The 17500-nt window shown below is 36.7% G+C and overlaps 1 protein-coding gene across 1 annotated transcript in view; it reads right to left on the bottom strand.

Moving 5' to 3' along the window:
* NPAS3 (neuronal PAS domain protein 3) overlaps positions 1-17500 on the bottom strand; it is a 614489-nt gene that overhangs the window by 105563 nt on the left and 491426 nt on the right. The window lies entirely within an intron of this gene.

Below are 17500 nucleotides of genomic sequence, written 5' to 3' on the forward strand. Positions count from 1 at the left end.
TGGACTAGTATGGTAGTAACAACAGAAAACCCTGAGAAAATTGTTGCAACCTTGGGTGACAAAAATAGAGAGGAGCCATGAACAACTCAATACCCAGAAGTGGCAGTTTAATAGTGTGCTTCATTTCAGCCCGTAGCCTAAAAAATACAGACTCTAGAAGGAAATATCAGACTTTGAGAAGACCCTATATAATTGCACAGGTTGGGTCTTGTCATTAGCCAATTTAGCCTTTGTCAGATTTACAGCTCTGGGTGTAACAATATCTTTGGCGGGAGTCACAGACTTATGAGATTTTTTTTTCACCCTTCAAATGAATTTACTTTTTACTCATTGGAAGTCAATTCAGCAGCACTTGCTGAGTTTTAGGCTTCTTTTTGCTGCAGAGAGAGACCAGACTTTTCAGGGTTTTACAACTCAATGATACACTCAGCACATGCTTAACATTAAACCTGGGGTGAAATTTCCTCCAGGTAAATGGGATGCAAATGAGTGTTTGGTTGTTTTGCTTAATACAGATGAACTCTGCACCTCTGAACAGTTCTGTTGCCAGCTGCCACTTACAACTTACAAAGGAATGTCAATTTTATAGGATATAGACTGGATCATTTTAAACTAATGCCTGCAGAAAGCAAACAGTTCATTGGGAGGAGGAAAAATTGCCTGATAATGCCACCTCTGTGAGTTGCTTGAATGGGTGGAAGAAAGTGGGAGAAAAGCCCAAGGTGCTCTAGCTGACAGTGTGGCCACTCAGCTTATATTTTACTTCTATAATCATTTATAAAAACATAGCAAAATGAACAGCACTGAGCAGCTTGTGTTCCTATCATAATGTATAACCTCTCAGTACTTCATGTACAATAATACCTCCATGAAAATCAAGCTGTATTACTTCTGCTTCTTTGGACAACACTTTGCATGGCTAAGAGCAGCAAGTGGCAATATGTTCTCCAGTAACTGAGATTGATTATTGGTGCTTCAGCACGTCCATAATCATGATGCATGCAGAACGGAGAGATGGAATTATTTTCACACACTGCCCTGATTGGTAGAAAAAACCTTTTTTCTAACAGAACTGAATATGTATAGGATGCATGCAACATGCTCTAGAGGCATGGTATTGTGCTGGCTGTCAAAAGGTCTCTAGCTCGCCTCCTACCTTGCGTGGCTCTGAGCAAGACGAGTCACGCATGCTGACTGCATTTGCCGCTCCTCAGTCACAGTGGTCACCGCTACAAAGAACCTAAATTTACCAGTGGTTACCACTCTGTAGTATCTGAGATACTGTCGTTTTACTATTAACGATAGTGTGAATCTGAAAGAAGCATGAGAATTGAGTGTGGCACACGGCAGAGAATATGGCCATGGTAGGTCTGGGTTTTATTTCAGTAACATTGGTTTTACAGCTGGTTAACTGTACTGACTTGAGAGAATTGCTGCAGATTGCTACTAATGAAGTGACTGTGGAGTGTGGACCTCTCTATCTGCTTACAGCAACAGGAGACTGCAGATTCTTTAGCAGAAAAACTGGTTAGCAATTTTTTCTTTTCTTTTACAGCATAGTAGACAATACTTTTATTTCTTCTCTTTTGGTTCTCTTTTGTTTGTTTTTGTTTTTCATGATGTTTCCAAAAATCTCAGAGGACTTAATATTTTAAAGAAGTCACTGTTATGCCATAAAATGCTGGAAGTTATAAAAATATCTGAGATATTAGCAATTCATATTTGGTAACTTCACAGTTTGGTGAATAACGTTACTATTTTGAAGTTCAGGTGACAATTCTAAATCAGAATAATCACATCCTGCTGGAGAAGTGGAAACGAGGATTAATTTAACTTTTCAAACAGACACATCAATAGCCTTTGCAATTCTCTCTGTCCCGAGCAACACTTTCTAACTGTGGTATTATTGCAACAACAAAAGCTAGTGCTACAGTAAATCTCACATGATTAAACAGATAAACAGTACTTTGCGGTTGTAGAACAGTGCAGTGTAAACTCCGTAATGATTAAGGAGTGATTAAGGAGTGATTAATGAAATACTTTTTAAGGTGAAATATGGAGACAAATAGCTCGGCAACAGAAAAATCCGTAATATATCTATGCCATACAGAATTTTTCTGTATTAGGATTAATACGCCAAATTGTGGATAGTTGAATAAGCATTTATATTATCCATTTTCTGGTTATTTTCTGTTTCTCTGGATACTAAGCTCCACATAACCCAACAAAGAAGATTAGAGATGAAGTATGGAAGACAATATGACAGTCGCCACACTGTAATACAATTTCTAAAATAATAAACCAACAAGAGAGTAAAATACAATGTGATGAGGTATCACAATTAGAATAAGTTCTCCTCTGAACTAATGGGTATCATAGCTTCCTCTTTATAACTTTTACAGATCACAGGATTCTGCTGAATATTGAACTGCTTTGGCAGAAACACTATGTTCTTTATCCATCTTACTTTAAATTTTAGTTCATGTACCTCCAGGTCAAACACAGAAATTGAAAACTCTTCTGACTAAAGTTTTGTGTACACTAGTAGAAAAAAGAGAAGGAAAAACTTCAATAATGAATAGGAGAGAATAAAGAGTCTTTCAATTACTGTACACACATAGATATATATAGCAGCATGTAAGTAATTTATCATAGGTTTACAAAAAACCTCCATGAAATTACAGCAATTTTCATTAAACTGTTGACATCAGTGGAGGCACTTTCAATTTATTCAATGTGAGAACAGAGAAAGACATTCAAATTTACCTTTCAGGAAACATTGTAAGAAAAGTCTTTGCAGTGTCTCCCTAAAGGCCAAGGTCAACTTTTCAAAAGCAGCCTTTGATTCTGGTTGCTCAGCCTGAGACAGCTCTTTTGAAAATTTTGCCATGGGTATAAAATCCTTAACACCTTTATGTTAGGCAGCTATCAACTAGAGATTTTTCCTATTGGAAGAGGGTGGGAGCTTGTAGCCTTCTGCAGTTGACGTAAAGTCGCACCTAGTCTACCATGAGCGAGTGTATGCAAGGCAGCTAACACTAGCACTGGATATTAACCAGACATCTTTGGACACCTGCTTTTGCTCAGCTCATCTCCAATTTCTCTCATATCTTTGTTTTTATTTTCTCTTCATCTTGTACAGAGATTGCCCATTGTAGTTCTTTGCAACCTTATATAACCTGAGAATGAAGGAATTAAAGTTCTTTGTACAAGACACTGTGACCCTGTGTCACATTGGAAGATACGCCCTTCCAATGTCCTAAGGATCTTCCAGTCTAAACCCTGAGTGAGACTATGGTTTTGTGGGAGAAGGCCTCTAAATTTAGATGCTCTTACAGCTTCTGTCTTCAAGAGTGTATCAGGATGGATTCAGTCAGGTACATATTACAGAAGAAAATTGGGGTAATGGCCTAAAAGCTCAAATTTCACAGCTTCCTCGAACTACTTTCTAAAACACATTTGCATTTTACAAAATTGAGTAACGGAAAAAAATATTCTTCTGCTCCTTTGGGAAAGAGGAGAGATTTCTCATTCACTTTTCCTTAATCACTGTGGAAAATATTCCCAGAAATCCTATCAGCTTTTTTGTTTAAATGATCATTCTTGTTGCGTTTCAAGCCAACCCATTCTCTTCTTCAAGTAATACACATCTTCTCTACTTCCCATCTCTCTTCAGTTTTCTTTTGTGCTAGTCTAAAAAATTCCATCCTTTTTTCTTGCTATGCAGAATTGGAGGTCACTCTAAGTTTGAATGCCACAAAACACTTACGTGGGTGCAGAAAGAGAAAAATATTACTGCATTCAAATTCAACAGCTGAAAGGTGAGAGCGAAAGATAACTGCCAAGATGTTCAGCTTCAGTTTTATGAAAGGTGAGGAAGATATTGTCTACAAATAAATGCCTTCCTCTTAAAAGTGATTAGCCATATTGATCACTTAGGTATTAGAATAATACTTTCCACAGTCAGATTATTACAGGGTTCACAAATGTGTTGGTAGAGCGGAACACACTGACTGTTCCGGCTGTTACAGCTACCCTTGTGTTCTTCCTTCTATTATAAATTAGCCATCTACCCACAGCTCTAGACCTTAAGTGTTGTGTACTGCAATAATATTCTGGGTTGTGTCTCTTTCATCCTTTCAATTGGTTTACATTGTTCTTGGCTCTGAAACATCCCCTTCTGTGAGTACTCGTACATCTACATGGAATGAAGAGGGATGATTCAGCACATTGGGGCATCCTCTGGGCACTCTGTATCCTGCCACATTTAGCGCAAGACTCACATTTCATATGCTACTTGTAACCACAGCATTAATGTTAAATCGTGAGAATCTACATAAAGATTCACTGACCAGATTTGGCACTTCACTTTGTCAAGGCATGCTGATATTATATGACTTTTCAAACTTGATACCCCACTTACTTTGGTTTTACCCCATCAGGGAGTCTTTTCCAAACATCCTGGAGCATCCTTTTCCCATCATAAATCTTATCCTGAGCTTACACTCACAATGTTGGGAAATCACTTGTTGGCTTCTGCTGTAGAATAAATTTCCTTCCTCCTTCACAAAAATCCTTCATTCTTGAAGAAGGAGTAAATCTAGCATAGTATTCCATTTGTTTTCCAGTAGCAAAATGAATGACCTTGTTTCAAGTACATTTACAATAAAAAATACAGCATTTACAGTATTTGAGTAAAGTGACTTTAGTTGTTTTATTTATGAATATCGATTTCTGCATAAAGATACCATTTCTGCGTTACTCTTACATTTTTGGTGAATGGGCACTAATATTGGCTCTTAGATGAGCCCCAGCAGGCACTGCATAAAATACCGCTGAGGGTGTAAGAAAGACCTTGTCATACTATTTAGCAACACAGTGCCAACAAGGATGAGAATGGAATATTTCTTTCCCAGGGTTAGTTCTTACTGACATCTATGTCTACAGGAGTTTTATAATCAGAAATCAGCAGGCTTTTGATCAGGCTTTTTAACAGTAAGCTTTGGAGTTCTAAAGTCACTGTAAGCACTGAGAAAAAACAAATCCTCCAAAACTTGTTGACATGTAAGGGTTGTGACTCCTACTCCTTTCTTTTTGACCATTTTGAGTGCTTTACTTTGCATTTCTTTAAATACTAAAGATATTACAAGTTTGGGGTTTTTTTTCTTTATTAGATATTAAGTCCTAGTGTTTCTCTAAAGAACAGGACCAGCTAGAGAGCAGCAGTACGTTGGATGTCCCAATACTACACCTGAAAGAAGCATTCCTAAGACAGATCTAATGTTTCGCTCCTGTGGTTTGCAGCTGCCAAAGAGATGCTAATAAGTACTACATGGGCTGTTTTCCTTGTATTGTTCATATCTGCCCACTAGAAACAGAGTGGAAGTCACTGATCACACCTAAGCTAGCCCTTGACCTCCACTGGCTACATCCACAACCACACCCTTACATTTCCCTTAAGCACAAAGCAGCAAGAAAGACCTGCAGGGATTTTCATTTGATCAGTTTTACGCATTCTAAGAAAAACGTTGCACTTATTACTTTTTCCTTTCCTACAGAGTCATCCAAATTGAGCAGGACTAAGGTTAGCCATGGAGCTACATCAAGTTACTTTTATTTGAGGGAAAAATGCTTAAGGGATAAAGTAGCCAAAAATCCCAAATAGCAAATACATAATTCAAGTAGATACACAAAAAGTCCAAGGTACACAGATGGCTTTGACTTTAATGGAACAGAATTCAGAGAGCCTTGCATATTCAAAGAACTTGTTAGGCTAATTGGACTAAATAGAGCTATTGTATTCAAATGTGGCATCTTTTAGGTATTCAGAAATAACTCAAACACTGCATTGGATAGCTTTTTTTTTTTTTAAAGACAGGATATGTTTCCTGGGGCCACATTTTGTTTTATTTTATTTTATTTTATTTTATTTTATTTTATTTTATTTTATTTTATTATCAGGTAATGCTCTGTCAAAATGCCCTGGGAACAAAATGCCTAGACAGAAATGAAATAAATGGGCCTCAGTTTTGTCTTTTTGATTATGGGCACTGGCTTGAAATGTCTCACTTGTTTACAACGTATTTATGCATGTAATGATACAGGTTAAGAGCTATCCAAGAGTATGTATATCTACTTCTGTTGCAATGTTTGAGTTCTGAAGCCAATTCAGCCTGATCATCAAAGTAAATAGAGAAACAAACAAACCTGTTTGGAATAACTTTTATCAAATACTCTACAGATTGTGATAGATTGGTTTGGGTTGGATAAGAAAAAAGTAGATCCATCTGCTGTGCCATCAATTAAAGAAAGAAGATCTGCAAATGTGATGCAGTTGATTGCTTCCTCTTAAATACTCAACTTTTAGAAATTCACTCAATGACATAGGAGCATGTATATTCTCCCAACTCTGACATTTCTACTCAGCAGCCATGTTATTTTATTAGCGTAGTGTCAGAAAACTGGATGTGTTGCTTTGAATTTCACCCATTATCCATTGTATTTATTATGAGGGCAGTATCTCACAGAACCTCTTAAGAGTACTGACTTGACCTAGTGAGAGAAAAGAGAAAGGAAAGCAAAAACCAACAAAGCATTAGTAAATATCTGCAAAAAGTCTTGGGGTGCTGGAAATTTCCCAGTCCACACAGAGTTGGTATGAGACCTGTCACTGGTGGTCACAATGCTGCACACACTTCATCTGGTTCATTAGCTCATTTTCTTATTTTTATTAGTAAATATATGATGAGTCTTAGTAGCTTAACACACCCTTTCACTTTGCTTGAAAAATCTACAGAAAAATCAGAACTAGTACTAAAAAAAAGATGAACACTTATCAAATGTAAAATTAGACTGAGTCAATCAAAATCCAACTGTGAATTTATCATTTTAATGAATTTCAATGAATGGTTTAAAATCTGTTTGAAATCTATTTGAAAATGAATATGTAATAATACAGACATATCTCTTTTTCAAAGCTAGCATTGTCAGATGTATTCTGTGCATTATAATTCATGAACGGGGTAGATGACTATTTGAGAAGTATTAAAATGAGCTGACTTTTCAATACAAGTGTCTTGACAATAAGTTTTTCTATTCTCGGCAATTCAGAAATGTAGACAATTGTGCTAGAAAAATAATATGTATTGTAATATTCATTGTACAGTAGTAGTATAGTAAGTGGCAATTCTGGACATTACAAGAGACACAAGGATTATTTTCTGTGATTGCACAGAGAATACTTGGATTTCTTGTGAAGCTTTTGCATTGGAAATGAGATTCATCAGTCTGAACAGGGCAGGGTTAGAGCCCTTAGCAACATGCTTATTTTGTAGAAGGTCACTCAATAATAACTTCCTCTGCCCTCCAAGCTTATTAAGACTGACTGGCATATATTAATGAAAACACCTGATTCTCCAACCATAAAACCCAGACAAAGACTTTATTTTAATATTAAGGAAGGAACCCTTAATTAGCAGGGTTTCAAAAATGTCAGCTTCTTCTATTAGCTGTTCTGGTCCATCAAAGCCATAATCCCTACTGTCAAATTTCATCACATGATAGACAGTTTGCTGGCTTTTTTTTTTTTTTTTAACTGATCATACCGACTGAAGCTTTTTATTTTGCCATCACATTTAACAAGTTTGCATGCATTTCGTTGTTACATTGCTGATTTTACTCCTTTCAAAGTCTGCCTGTGTCAGCTAAAAGAAGAACAAATCTGAGGAAACATAAAATATTACATATTGATACAGACATATAATTAAAGACTTTTGGGGAGAGTTCTCATTCATAATATTGATTCTTTTCTAGGGCATGCAAATGTGCTTCTGTGAAAACATGAATAAAAACCATCATTCACAGATGAATTTCCATTTCAGGCATGTTAAGAGAAAAAAAGAGCACAAATGCTCGAAACATTCTGAAGACCTTTGAAGATGCACATTCTTTAGGATTAGCCAACAATATACCTGCATGCTACACAAAATTTCTTCAAGCAGATATTGCTTGCACTGCCCTTCAAATGAGAGAGAGCCTGCATCAAATTTTACTGGAATAAACATATCGCTTTTAAAAGGATTTATATTCTAACTTCATTCAGCATTTCCTTGTTTATTAAACATTCACATTCATAGAAAACCCAATCTACTTCTTTTGCTTAAAAAAAGCAATAGAAGGTTACTACTCTGTCATAGACTTCTAAACCTTCCCATCTAAACTGCCTTTAACACTGTGGATTTGATAAAACTGTATTCCCCAAACCAACACATGGGTATTTAGCTCACCTATGTAGGTTTTCTCTTCTTTAACAAGAAAAAGAAAAATTATACAGAATTTGTAAGATGACAATGCAGAAAGGCAAAGTAAACTCCCATTTTCTTTTCAAGTTTAATTTTTCTTTGAATCTTTCCTTTAAAAATTTTAGATTTCTTTATTAATAATTTATGCAACACTGCACATATTATAAATGATACAGTAAAATGAAAAAGTCTTAGTATTGAAGATATAACTGAATCCAGGTAAGAAGAAATTCCCAGTATTCTGGAAAAAGAAAGAATTTATGGAGTGGAAGAGTATGGGTATGAGTTGCATTTTAAAGTAGGAGAGAAGTGGTCTGAAAATAAGAGCAAGATGCTAGAGCTTAAGAATGAGACATACAGGCTTCTGCCAAGAACTGGAGGCAGTTCCAGAAAGCCAAAAGCAGAAAAGGATGCAATCAGAGAGATTACTGTGAGAACATAAAAGAAGTGAAGCACAGTTGTCAGAAAAATAAAAATTTTGGGATCCTTATAGGTTGATAAGAAAAGAACGTAACAGTTGCATTTTGCTCAGACTGAAGAGAAAAGTGAGACTGAGGTTGGATCACAAGGGGAAGATTAAAGCAATGAAGGTCATAGATAGCCACATGATTGAGAAATGGATACAGATGAAAGGACAAATTTTGGATGGTTTCAGATCTAAAATGCAATGGATTTAGGGATACCTGACTTGTACAGCGGATATTATAGAAGGCATGGTGATGAAACCACAATGGTGAATCCGGATAATGGGATGACAGTGAATTTTAAATTGTGACAGAGAAAGAAGAATGGGTAAAAAATACTTTATATATGCACTTCTGCAGTACTCAGCACTACTGAAGAGCAGACATGAGGGAGAAGGTTCTGCAGCCTCAGAGACACATACTGACTGCAAAGAGTCCTCAGTTCTAAAGTCAAAAGACACCTTTAGAGCTCGGTGATATTTTTTGTATCTGAAATTTATTAAGTGTCTGCATGTTACATCACCTAATACTTGTTAGGAAATAGTAAGCTAAAAGTTCACTTCTGCCTAGATTGAGATATAGGCAAGAAATGCAGAAGGAGGTGATTTAAATACAACTGCAAAGCTCAGTAAGAAGGGAAATACTCAGAGAAGCAGTAGGAAAAAATCTGAGACTCAAAATTATAGCGGCCTAAGGAAATCTTTGGAAGAGATGAGAGGGAAGCAGTGAAAATGAAGCTGAACTCAGAGAAACATCAGCAGAAGAAAAGGAAATTAAGAGCTAATAAAGGAGATACAGAGTGAGCAATCAGGAGTATGACTACAGAGATTCAGAACTGTGAAAAACAAGGAAGGAAGTGGAGTTTCTGGGAGAGAATGCTAAATGTAATACACACAATAAATAGAAAAAAAAAACCCCACAAGAACAGCAAAAGATCTAGGTGCCTGTTAGTCAACTCACTAGCTATACCTTGGCTATATAACTCAGTCAACGTTTAGTGAAAATAAATATCCTTGCTACCTCAGGAAAATAATTTCAGTTCTTCACACAGTGGTATTCTTCTCACTGCTAATAACTGCATAAACCTAAACATGTTAATCCAGGATCCTTGTACCACTGTCTTTCTGCAGATAAAACAAAATCAAATACAATCTGACTGTACACATCTGAACTAACTAATGAAACATTATAAAGGGTTGTATTTATTCTATCTGCTTAACTTTACTTGGCTGCTTCCTGAGTGCCTATGTCTACTGCAAATGACAAATACATTTCTTAGCTGAATTTACAGCTAGCTGCTCCATCCTTTTTAATGGCTTTAAGTGACTGTCAATGTTTACTCATATGATTTTTCTCTCATTTAATTAATTCAGAAATGAAACCCACTATTTAGAATGGTAGAGTTCCTTGCCTTTTCGATGATGCATCCAGGGAGTAAGAGCAACAGTGAATGGCAACAAGACAATAAGGGCAACACGTGAAGTTCAGTCCTCTCTCAAGCATCACTTACAATATCTACTAACTAAGAAATAGTAAAACAGTAATCAAAGAAAACTATATTAGTTTTAGACTCAGAGCAATCTTTATTTTGTGAGTTATATGTCAGCTAACCTTAGTTTTGAAAACTAAGTTTGTCCTCTAATTACATCTAACTAAAGTTGTTTTGTGTGATTTGAACATCCATGATGCTGCCACTGTTGGGACTACACTGTAGGGTAAAATGCATAAAACATGGTCCCTACTTCAAGCATTTGTAACAAGTAAATGTGTCTTTTAGGCTTTCCCCTTTCTCTTATTCATTATTTCATATTTTTATATATGAAATAATTCATATTTTTATATATGAAATAACTCCTTTGTTTTCATCTTTCTTCATCTCCCATAGCTAATGCATTCCAGTGTGTGTCTTACACAGAAAATCACAGTCAGCGCCTTTTCAATAGTTCTTTGAACAGCCCTGCTGTTCTGCCAGCACACAGGCTCTGTCGGGGTCCAGTATCTATCTTGTACTGCTCCGACTCTGAACATGGGGTTGATTCCATAGGTATCATCATATAGGAACACAAAAGAAAAGAAGGAGGAAAGAAGAGCATTTCTCCAATCTATTAACAGGCTAGAATTTTAGCTGAGTAATTAGGTCAAGGGACTGGAAGTCTGGGCTGGTAACTTTCTGACTATGAATTCCTGTGTTCACTTGCACATCTTAAATAAATCCACAATGATTCATATTCCCTTCATGTCAAACGGCTAGGCTAATATTTTCTTATCCCCTGTGTGCGTTCTGAGGATTAATTAAGTAATGGTAAGAACATAAGAACCTGAGAAATGCACTACCGTGTCAGACCAGTAGCTCACTTAACCCAGCGTTCACTTTCCAGCAGTGGCATCAGGAGTTACTGTTATGCAAAGTATGTTAGAGTGCCCATGTTCAGCGTTGGTTGCATTAGGCATGTCACAGAATACATCCTCGCCTGTTCCCTTTAGCGTTTGTTTATGGGTCTGTTGTCTATGGACCTGCCTAACCCATTTTGGCACAAATGGATACTTATCAATCCCAGAAAAATATTTTATTTTATCTATTTTTAACTGGTCTCATCATAGAAGTGGTAGATGCCCAATGGAAACATTTAAGACCAGGCTGGATGAGGCTCTGAGCAACCGGATCTGGTTGAAGATGTCCCTGCTCACTGCAACGGGGTTGGACTAGATGACCTTTGAAGGTCCCTTCCAACCCAAACCATTCTATGTTTCTATGATTCTACAGATTCAAGGAGTGCTTCCTAATTCTAGTACTGCAGGATTTTGTGAATAAAAGGCCTGCCTCAAACCACAACCCTTTTCATTTTGTAAACTTTGATCATAATGCCCCATTAGTCTTCTTTCCAAATCAAAAAGTCCCAGCCTTTTTCTTGTCCACTTGTAATGCAGCTGTTCAAACCTCTTGCTCATTGTAGTTACCCTTCTCTGTACTGTAACTCCACAATATTCCTGCTTGGATGCAGGTAGCAGAACTGCTTATAGTCCTCAAGACATGAGAACACCAAGGTTTTCTGAAATGGCAGAATGATGCTCTCTGCCTTGGCCTCAATATCCGTTCTCATGACGATCAACATTTTCGCTGCTTCTGATGATTTTGGAGAACTATTCATAGTGGCTCCAAGATCTTTTTCCTGAGATGTAACTACTGCTCTAGTCGAACATGCTAATAGTGCTCGCTGCATGGTCAGTGTCCTCAGAGCTATCCATAGAGCTGCCTCTGATCCAAACGGCAGAAACAAGAACAGAATGGCATTACAAATGTTATACTTTGGGTATGACAGAGTCTTAAACCTCACATGTTCTGTAGCCATGCTTTTAATATCTGCTTGGAAAATTGTATGGCATTGCCTTGCTGCTGGAATCCAGATGGTGTATCACAACTTACTACCAGGGGAACTTGTATGTTTGATGGGCATTTCCTAAGGCTCTATTCGGCATAATGTTAGCATTTTATTGTAAGTTGTTATAAATCATATTGGGTGTATAATACGTGTTTTATAACAGATGCAGCCAAAATGGTGTATTTATGGAATAACAGTGCCTGGATACTGCGAGGGACAGTGATGCCCAGTTGAGGAACAGAAGGAAGAAAAAGGTAAAAGAGCAGACGCATAGCATAAGGATGCAGGCAAATAAATATAACTGGATTTTTCAGTTGCTACAAAATAGGGTGAGAAATTCTGGCTTGCCTTCTTTAAAGCAATATACTTCTGTGGGTTGGAATGGTCAGTTTTTCACTAACAGGCAAGAAAATTCAAAACTCTTCAGTTGGAAAAGAGTATTATAATCACTGACTGAAAGTCTGCCCGCTGGCAAGGTAAGCTAGTATTTTTGTATATAGTGTGCACAACTAATACTAGTGTATTTGGACAAATTTGTGCTGCAAACAAAGCTGTGGCCTTTCCTTGCCAAAAGGAGTGTGATATCAAGCCATCAGGACTTGCATCTTGGGAAAGGCTGGAAAATGAATATGCCAGAGATAAAAGGAAAAATATACTGCTTCAAAGAAATGGTAAATCATTCAATTTAAGAGATAGGGAATTAGGTTCAATGATAGTTCAGTATGACATTTCGTTCCTTGCTTTTTTTTATTACTGTAGGAAAGAACTAAAGGACGCTAAATGAGATCTTGATGTAAATATCTAATTAGCCTTTTGCAGTCCAAAAATTGTCCATAAACCATATTTTCCTATGTGTAAAGTCTCACCTCAAAGTGTAATATAATTCCTACATTTCAAAATTTATAGGAGCTTCGATGTACAGATTGCATTGACTGTAGCACATGGTATGTAGCCCAAAATATTAAATACATTGCTAAGGATATACAAATCTTCAATTTCCTTTTTGGAAGTTGGTTTATACTTTCACACTTCTCTGCAGAAGGCTCTTCACTAAATTGTAAAGCTCTCCTGTAAGTATTTTTACACATTGAACTTTTAAGAACTCACTTTTCAAAAGAAAGTAGAAACCTGGCGACAGAAGCTGTACAACACATATACAGCCCTATCTATGATTTAATTCTCTTTCCTACACATAAGGCTCTCTTAATGGATTTTTTTGAGTACTTGAAAGAATACAGACACTCATACACAGAGTCTTCTTTGGAGATGAGTTTGTGCACAACAGAATCTTCATCTGCATTGTTATCAATTAAATTGCCATCAGTACTGCAGGCACCTCTGGCAGGGTTCCAGGCTCCAGAGAGGCTGGATTGACTTATAGTCCTAGAAATAAGGGTCAAACTGACTCTCACCTTTGCGGTACTGATAGAAGCCCTATATAAATCACTCGGTATATAAATATTTATTTATCAACAGTTGGCTAGTCAACAGCATGGTGTGGTCTGCACATACTTCATAAAGCAGATGGTTTACGTTTTCTGAACTCAAGGCAAAAGTCAACACTACGTGACGCTCACTGTTTAACTGGGTTTTTTGACTACTGATACACCATAATTGTCAGAGTTTCTGCAAAACAAACAGGTCAACTCCTGACTGTTTTGGGGACTGTTCTTACATTCTTATACGCATCTGAAGAAAAAATGTACTTCTGAAATGAACTGCACAGCAGCTCACCACACTGACATTTTGTGATCTATCCCAAAATCAAGAGTATGTTGTGAGCATTATGCTATCTAAGCCAGCTTCATAAAACTATTACAGTTTCACTTCTTCTTTGTGTCTGTAATGGTTTCCCGTCATCCTGATAAGTGGGCAGCCATTTCGTTTCTCTCTGTATAGATAGAGCTGTGAAGGAGAATTAGATTTCAACAATTATGTAACAGAGATTAATTGATTGATTAGATTATTAATTAAAGTTTCCATTAAATTCTCTTTTTAAAAAGCACAGGATTGTGGATCCCCAGGGGTTTTTCTAACCCTTGAAATCATAAACAAGAGAATGCATAACTAAACATTTTATCTTATCTTGTGAAGAATAATTAAGCCGGTGGATGCATTGCTATGAAGGAAAAGACTTTTCCTTCCAAAATATATATATATTTTTTTTTTCTACAAACCTTAGCAAAGAGAAAGAGATTTTCCAGCTCTGCCCACCACAGTAGAGGAACCGACACCAAAAACAATGGTTTAAAGGTATGCATATACGTATGTATGCCTGTTTCTGTGCATGCATGGATCTCTGGGGTTTGTATGCTACTCATTTTTAAGAAAACAAAAATAAGTGAAAACATGACTTAGATTGTTTTAGATTTGAACTGATGTGGTCTACCTAGAACTTCCAGCAACATCATGCTTCAGAGATCTGTGGAAAAATAAAACCAGCAAGTGGCCTTTTAGGTAACCCATAATTAAAAGCAATTTTGAGCTGTCTTTTCAGGGAAGCTACCCAGGGGAAGTATTTGCTACCTGTTTGACCTTCACGATTGTGAGTCCTTGGCAGTGTCAGCGACCCTCTGAACTGAATTCAAAACTAATCTCTAACAGAAAAAGAGAAACAGAATTCATGCAAATCATATTAATTCCAACATTTCCCCAGTGAGCTGGGTATAAACTACAGCCTAATTAAATATTTTTTAACGATGTGAGTAATTTTTGCCAAGGGGCGGATTCAGGGGAAAATTTAATATGAGATCACAAAAGCTGTTCCCAGCGTTGATTCTGTAAATTAATGACTATCTGCCTTATGATAAAAACATGCTGCCAAGAATGAAAATGAAGTCAGTAAAGCTTGCTCTATTTGTCTAACAACCAAATATACAGAATGCAAAACTTTAAAGGATATGGAAAATTTCCATTGTCTGTATGATGTATTCCTGATAAAGATGCATGGCACTGACAGCACAAAGCTGCTCTATATTATACAAGACTATCAAGTCTTATTCGTTATCGCTAATATAGTGTTAGCTAGGGTTTTGAACTTTAGTGAGACAGTGCCAAGCACCAACATCAGAAGAGGTATTAATTTATGTGTGGGTAGGATAATGTGCTGTGACCATTTCCCAAACTGTCTCTCTCTATAAGACACACTGAATGCTGCACATTTCCTCAGAGTTGCTCACAACTATCCATCCATCTTCCCTACCACCTAAAAAGACCTTATCACGGTAGTATCTGGGCACCAATCTTAAGTGCTTGTCAGAAAGAAAATCTCATTAAACCTGTGTTATTAGTGCTTTCAAATAATAAATGCACAAACATTACAATTATGATCAAGAAAAACTGTATAAAGAGACAGGAATTATTGATGCATCAATCTGGCCAGCTTTTTCTCATGATTTGGAAATTAAACAGTAAGCCTTATGTGACTGAGAGGCTGCTTTATAAAGCGTAGTATTAGATTAGATATTGAAGATATTCAAATGCAAAATCCTCTGTTTAACCACTAAAAGACTCCTTGCTCTTTGTTCTTCTCATGCTCACCTATCTTGTAACAAGACAGACAGTTAACACCAAGGAGTTACAAAGCGTTGCCAGATGCCAGGTTACTGGGGCTTTGGTAGCATCCTGGTCAAGAGGCCAGCCCACTGTAAGGGCTCTGCAGCCCTATTTATTTAAATTTCTGCCAGTGCTGGCCACTGAGACTGAATTCACAGCTTTTCAATTAGAAGGTCATCCTGTGCTAACTAGCATGCCATTGCCTCATTATCATCATGAAATTAGTGAGAAAGGACTAGCATGAATAATATGAAGGAGCCAATCCGAAAGGTGAAGAAGTGCTATTTTCATGTTTCATCGGAGATGGGAATAAAACTTGCTGTTTAGAAACAAATATTTTGTTTATCGTACATGAGTCTCTTAGGAAAGAAATACTTTACAGTTTTCCTCTACTTCAGAACAAAGAAATTGGTAATTTTCTGTAAATTAAACTTGACAGATGAAAGGACGGTTTACCACTGCTGCACAGTGTAACTTAGGGCACAGCTTTATATGATGTGAACTGTATGTGTGAAACTTTAAGTTTCAAAGCACTGCAATAGGACTTTTACATTTTTTAGTTTGAGCTTAGTCATATTACCTCTTTTTGTAAGCATAGTTACATTATTTAAAGTTTTTAAAATAAAACCAATAATGCACGGACTCAGTTAATATCAAATATATTTTAGGATGTTATTTAATTTGCTATTTGAAAACTGAGAATGTCATTGAGACTTCAGTATGCCTGTGAACACGCTGCAAATTATGAGCCATTGCTGCACAGAAATGTAAACTACACAGAGGATGAGGACTGTTGTAATTCTCCTCAAAACACTGGCAGAAACTACTCAATCTATCATATATAGGCCACAGAATATAGTCTTTCAAGCAGCCATGGAGCTCCACAGCATGCATAAATAGAAAACCAAAACAAAACATAAAAATGTGATACACTTCATGATTACAAAACGTTCAAACCCCACAATTTAAAATATATTCTATATTAATGAAAACTTGTCCTAGTTTCAGTCTGAAAAGCACAGCTCATCTTTAAGGAAAAGCTCATAATTTTTGCTTAAATCTGGTAACAAGTCCTAAGCCACTAAGACAGGAAAATTGGGGTAGAAAGCATGACACAGTTTTCGCGGGACCAGAAACTTATCCACAGCTTCTCACAAAAGAAAGTTGGAGCAGAACATGAAATTCAAGCTTCCAAGGCCCCACCATCAAATCTCCTTTTCTAGAGAAATCAACTGCAGAAGGTAAACCAAAAGGAAGTCTAATAATTTTTTTTTTGTATATACTGAAGAGGAACTTATGAAAACCTTCAGACTGTAATAGCACATGAAATGAGAGTTGATGATGTAAAGTACAGACGGAAAGGAAGAAATCTCATGGTGTCTATCTACAGTTTTTATATTAAGCAGCTCTAGCTGAGAGATTCTGTGATAAAAGCATTCCAATATTTACTGCTCTGTGCATCACAAATCCCCAAATATATGATTAAGTAGAAGAGAATTTGATAAAAACAATAAAAATGTTCAAAAGACTAGTGTAGTTAGGTGTCTACATACCTTTGAGAATTACTCCGTTTTAAAGCCCTGTGTAACTAAAGATACAAAACAGATAATTTCAGTTGTGCAGTTCAATTTGGGGACGGGAAAATATAGAGGTATAATTTCAAAAAGGCAAGCTAAATCAGGCCTAAGTCCTTTAGGAATACTAACTCTAGAACAAACAGTTTGGGCAAATAACAACAGAAAATAACGTATGAAGAGTAAGGGAAGAAAATGAAGTTGGGTACAGTGAGCATGAAAAATGA

Source organism: Caloenas nicobarica, chromosome 5 (genome assembly GCF_036013445.1).
Source record: "Caloenas nicobarica isolate bCalNic1 chromosome 5, bCalNic1.hap1, whole genome shotgun sequence".
NCBI classification, from domain to species: domain Eukaryota; kingdom Metazoa; phylum Chordata; class Aves; order Columbiformes; family Columbidae; genus Caloenas; species Caloenas nicobarica.